A 6,006-nucleotide genomic window follows, 5' to 3' on the forward strand; every position below is an offset into this window, starting at 1 on the left:
CGGTTTATTTTCTTGTAGAGCCAACAGGCAGAGTGTCTCTCCCTCGTCGTCAGTGTCGGACGCCATGACAGAAGAGTGTAAACAGCGCGCAATAATTGTGGGTAATGTAGTGTTTCATGGACAGATTTACAGGAAACTACAACGCGGAAGTGCGCTCGACTATGGAAGCCCAAATGACTGCGGACGTTTCCTCGCGGAGTCCGCTCCGCCCGAGTATGTTTGGGCCTTAACTGTTCGTCGTAGCCAAGCTAACCACAGCAATGGCACTGCTGATCTAAAGTACCTAGCTTCTCGGATTAATAGTTTCGGATAAAATGCACGGTGGCTCTACGTTTCACTTAAAATAAATTTAATCTGCTCAGACGGACAACCCCGCAGAAATACCACAGCAACAGAGACTCTCCGTGGTAGCCAAGCTAACCATGGCAATGGCATTTCTGAAGAACAGAGTTTCTCCGAGTGAAAGGTTTTCATAAAATTAACAAACGTCTGTCTTTTGGTTAGGGTTGGGTTAGCGAAAGGGTTTTATCTGCTCAGGCAAACAATCGCACAGAGAATACCATAGCCACAGAGACTAACTCTTCGCAGTGGCCAAACTATCCACAGCAATGGCATTTCTGATGGAAAATACCAAGCTACTCGTAATGACGTTTCTGGATGCAATTAACGGATGGCTCTTTTTACGTTTCACTTAAGGTAAAGTTTGATCTGCTAGGGCGGACAGTGCCAAAGCGCTGGTTTGGAGATATCCCCAGGATTAGGAGAGAGTTTAATGGGTTAAATGTTGATGTTTTTCCTTCTTTACAACGGATCTCCCACTGTCTTGTATCTTGATTAGCTTATCCCGTTTTAAACTTGAAAAGTTCTTGGTGGGGTTTGGAGCATTATAAATGATTTTTTTTAAAAAACTTAAATTCACTGCTATGGCAGTTTGTTTTTTGGGTTAGGTTTAAATGAAATTAACTGATGGCTTTCTCCATTTTTTCCTTTACCATTCAGAGCACGCTCTTCAACTCAAAAGCACAGAGCTTGTGATTAAACCACTTCTCTGTACCTGCTTCATGCTCAGGAAGAAGCACCACAGCTCATCATGGTGGGTGGCGGGACTCACTTTAGAAACACATTTCTCAAGAACTACAGAAATGATCCCTTAAAATGAGATTAGGTTTGGATAAACTCAATGGATGGCTCTACTTCTTTAGGTTATGGTAGGGATAGGGTAAAGGTTTCATCTGCTCTGAAAGACAATCCTACAGAGAATACGGCAGCAATAGAGACTAACTTCACGGTAGCCAAGCTAACCACGGCAATGGAATGGAATCATTTTAGAAACACATTTTTCAAGTTAAGAACTCGTGAAATGATCGCTGAAAATCTAGTCTTCTGCATCTTTTGTTTAGGGTGAAGATTAGGGTTAGGTTTGGATAAACTCAACGGATGGGTCTTCCGGTTAGGGTTGGGGTTTTATCTGCTAAGGAAGACAATCCCACAGAATCCCACAGCAACAGAGACTGGCTGCATGAGCAAAAAAAAAGCAAAAAACAAACAAAACCCTTTACCCTAGTCCTACACCAACCCTAACTGAAAAATGTAGAATGAGCTATCCGTTAATTTTATCCAAACCTTTCATACCGAGAAATTGGTACTTTCTATCAGAAATGCCATTGCCGTGGCTATCTTGGCAACCGCCAGGTCGGTCTCTGTTGCTATGGTATTCTTTGTGGAATTAATTCTTAGGAGTCAAGCTAACCACGGCAATGGCATCTCTGATTGAAAATATTGAGTGTCTCGGAGCTTTGGCATTTCCCTACTCTAATAAATATTAAATACCTGTTAGTAACATACTGATGCACTCATATCAGCATTCAAAAGAGGTAAGAATCACATATCTATGCAGACCTAAAGACTTGTTATAGAATACTACATGATCTGTCAGCTGTGGCGGAGCCAGAGCAGGGGCATGGAGGCGGTCGCCCCAGGGCCCACAGGGTCAGGGGGCCCCGTTTGGAGCACTGTTGTCGAGTTTACGAGGGTCTCGGGACTCCGACGCATTCAGTGACACACTCGTAAAGTCGGCTAATGATAAAAAATACAGTGCAGTACGGGGCCCCTATACATAGATATGAACGGCCCCTATAAAGGCTATACGACTATTCATGAATGCGTCGGAGCTGTGATCCAGCTGTGGTTGGTTGTGAGGTATAACTGCGTCACACTGCCAGAAGGGGGAGTGAGTAAGCGTTTGTTAAAATGACTATCGCAAGGGTTCATCGAGAAGCCCCGCCCCATTTGTGATGAGACCCACGCTCCGCCCCTGTCTGCCAGTGTATGTGATGGTTATCACAAAAATAACCATGAAACGTTTATTTGTGGTTTTATATTCTCTATAAGTCTAGTAAACTCCTCACAAATGGGCAGAGCTAAGAATAGTGATTTCTTTGGAATGAAAAGGTAATTGATTTTTTAATATTTCTTAGAAATCAACTTGGACTATTGCACAGATATACCTTCCAGTGCCAAGAAGATGTTTTATTGTTTCATCACCAAAACTGATGGTTAATACAGACAATGTTTCTTTTTCAAAGAAGGGGAATTACAAAAAAAAAAAAGACAAGCCAAAAAAAACTAAACTTTTCAGGGATGAACTTCAGAAAGATCACTTGGTACTTGAAAAGGGATTACTTTTCCAACATGGATACTGGTACAATATGTGAAGAGTGAACAAGGTAGACGATGTCAAAAAAAACAACAACAAAAAAAACAATAAAATACCATAAAAATAAAACACTTAACGACTAAACTTTATGATGACAAAAGAAAAAAAAAGGATTGGATTGCACTGCGGCATCTCTTCCCCAAAAATTCCCACAGACGAGCATTGCACCATGCAGCATCGTTACCCAAGTAATGCAGAGCCTTGGTAAAAAAAATATATATATATATATAAAAAAATCTACTACTACTACTTTCGGCTGTTCCCGTTAGGGGTCGCCACAGCGGATCATCCGCTTCCATTTCTTCCTGCCTTCCACATCTTCCTCTATAATAATAATAAGAATAATAGCATTTATCTAGTGTGCTGTCTTCACTTAAGGGTACTGAGATATACTGTTGTGATAAGCCTTGGTTAGGTAGACATGGCCTGCTGTGTGTTTAAATGTTTTTTTGGTTTTCCCTTTCCAGCTCTCATCATTGGGCCAGGTGTTGTATTCAGATTCCCCTTGACAGCTGTCCTCTGTTATGCCCTGGGAACTTTTTATGAATTCATTTTTGATGAAATGATCTCCTGTGCCAAAGCGTATGAAGTGCAGCTGGGAGGTGACAGTGTAAGGTACTTTTGTGGGGCGAGTGTGTGCTGCAAAAGCTAGATACTCATACTCTGACTCCTATCTCTTGTCAGAACATGTAGAATAGTATGATACTCAAGGACAATAAGCCCCAAATTCAATTACCTGTCCCTGGGGGAGTTTAAAGATGTCACACACCGATACAGAATCCCCGATGTGTGTGTGTGTGTGTGTGTGTGTGTGTGTGTGTGTGTGTGTGTGTGTGTGTGTGTGTGTGTGTGCGCGCGCGCGCGCGTGTGTGTGCATGTGTGTACTAGGGGTCATAGAATTATTCTGTAACCTGGTATCCTCTATGGATGCTACTGAACAGTCACTGCACAATGGATTCACTTCCCAGTTGCAGCTTAAAAGCCTTTGGTTGAGTAATACCCATGCACCTACCATCTATGAGGATGGGTAAACTAACTTCCACACCAGATCAACTGACTTTCTGAGAAAGGAACTGATGGCCAGGAGAGACGCTGGTCTCTTGGTCCTTGGGGTAGAGACCAGGAGTGTTGTGCTGAGAGCCACTACACACACTGTTGATTTAGTGGAACAGAGGCTCAGGAGGTAGAAGAAAGGGATGTTTGGGTGATGAGAGAGGGAGTGAGGGAGTTATGGATGAGAAAAAAGCACATTGTCAGATACTATCAGTCTCCCAGAAGAAACAACATCAAGTCCCCTCAGCACCTGTCTCTGTGTGACATTACCCATGCCTGTATGACTGCAGCACAGGCCAGACCAGCCCGTCTGAACACCAATCATCCGACTCACCCGTCTCGCCTGCTCCACTGAAATGAAGCTGTCATCTGTGTCCAGGCTTTCTCAGCAGCTCGGGCCGGGTGTCACTCCATAAGGAGAGATTGATGCTCTTATGTTTTACTCGCCTATGCAGCATGGCTCCTGTGGCTGAAATGGCTGATTTGAGAATTGATGAAGTTGAGACAGCTCTGACTGGGCAGGAAGATAAGTCTTCATTATGCTGCAAAACGCTCCAAAAACATTATCATTAGTCTCCAAAAACTGAATGGCAAACCCCCATCCAGCGCTAACGGCCATGTCTGGCTTGTTATTCTAAAAGCAGAATGTCCCACCATGTGCTCAGCGACCATCTTATTTGATTTAGCCAGATGGCTTTGAGACAGCTGATGAATTGTGTAATGCGTCTTTAAAGAGTTCTCAATATATTCCACAAAGGTAAAATGGCATCTTCAATAAACCTGACACCAGGAGATGTCATTACCCAGCAAACATCAATATCACTCTGAAACACAACACACTCTGGTCACGTGAAAGTCAACTGGCTTGTATCTAAGCAGGAAGAGGTTATTTGGGGATTACATTACTTAAACAGAATCATGTGTTCCATTAACAATGACTTCAGAAGTAAGTCTGCAAACCTAATTCCACCCGTAACTGGGTACTATTCAATAACCTGCAGCCCCGTGATGGTACTGTGACAAAATACTAATATGAAAATACTACTATGTGTTTCAAGTGGGAGGAGGAAAAAAAGCTCATCTGAATGTCTTGTTACTTGGTGTGTGGTGCCCCTTAGGAAGTAATGTTTGAAATAATGTTTGAGGGAAACAAATATCTAACTAGCTTTTTACTTAAAAAAGTTTATTAGATGGCTCCCAAATAAATAAATATTTGAAAAGAATATGAAAGAAATATCAAACTTATTAATGTGTTTCTCTTCAAGAGACGATATGAAATGTGGATGCCATACAAAAAATGTGTTACGTTATCAAGCTGTAAGACAAACAATATATAGGTTAAACTGTCAGAGTGCTGTTCAGTGACTCACAAGGAATATGTTTGGAGAAATTAAGTTGGGACTGGTTTGGATCTTTATCTTACTTCAATCTGCAGCAGGGCTTCTTCTCCCTGGTGAAGCAACTCCACATCCTCCTTACTGATCTCAGACAAGATGTTCTGATCGTCCCACTTGCAGCTCTCTATCCCTGCAAGCTGAGGACCAGCCTTTCTGTAGACTCTGCAGTCACACATACACTCACTGGCCACTTTATTAGGTACACCTTGCTAGTACCGGGTTGGACCCCCCTTTGCCTTCAGAACTGCCTTAATCCTTCGTGGCATAGATTCAACAAGGTACTGGAAACATTCCTCAGAGAGTTTGGTCCATATTGACATGATAGCATCACGCAGTTGCTGCAGATTTGTCGGCTGCACATCCATGATGCGAATCTCCCGGTCCACCACATCCCAAAGGTGCTCTATTGGATTGAGATTTGGTGACTGTGGAGGCCATTTGAGTACAGTGAACTCATTGTCATGTTCAAGAAACCAGTCTGAGATGACTCGAGCTTTATGACATGGCGCGTTATCCTGCTGGAAGTAGCCATCAGAAGATGGGAACACTGTGGTCATAAAGGGATGGACATGGTCAGCAACAATACTCAGGTAGGCTGTGGCATTGACACGATGCTCAATTGGTACTAAGGGGCCCAAAGTGTGCCAAGAAAATATCCCCCACACCATTACACCACCACCAGCCTGAACCGTTGATACAAGGCAGGATGGATCCATGCTTTCATGTTGTTGACGCCAAATTCTGACCCTACCATCCGAATGTCGCAGCAGAAATCGAGACTCATCAGACCAGGCAACGTTTTTCCAATCTTCTATTGTCCAATTTTGGTGAGACTGTGTG

General features: G+C 43.0%; 1 pseudogene; it reads right to left on the reverse strand.

Moving 5' to 3' along the window:
* Positions 1-990: 990 nt before the first annotated feature.
* Positions 991-1,165, reverse strand: LOC130118723 (small nucleolar RNA U3; annotated as a pseudogene).
* Between the last annotated feature and the right edge of the window lie 4,841 nt (positions 1,166-6,006).

The sequence above is a fragment of the Lampris incognitus genome, chromosome 9, assembly GCF_029633865.1.
Source record: "Lampris incognitus isolate fLamInc1 chromosome 9, fLamInc1.hap2, whole genome shotgun sequence".
In the NCBI taxonomy this organism is placed as follows: domain Eukaryota; kingdom Metazoa; phylum Chordata; class Actinopteri; order Lampriformes; family Lampridae; genus Lampris; species Lampris incognitus.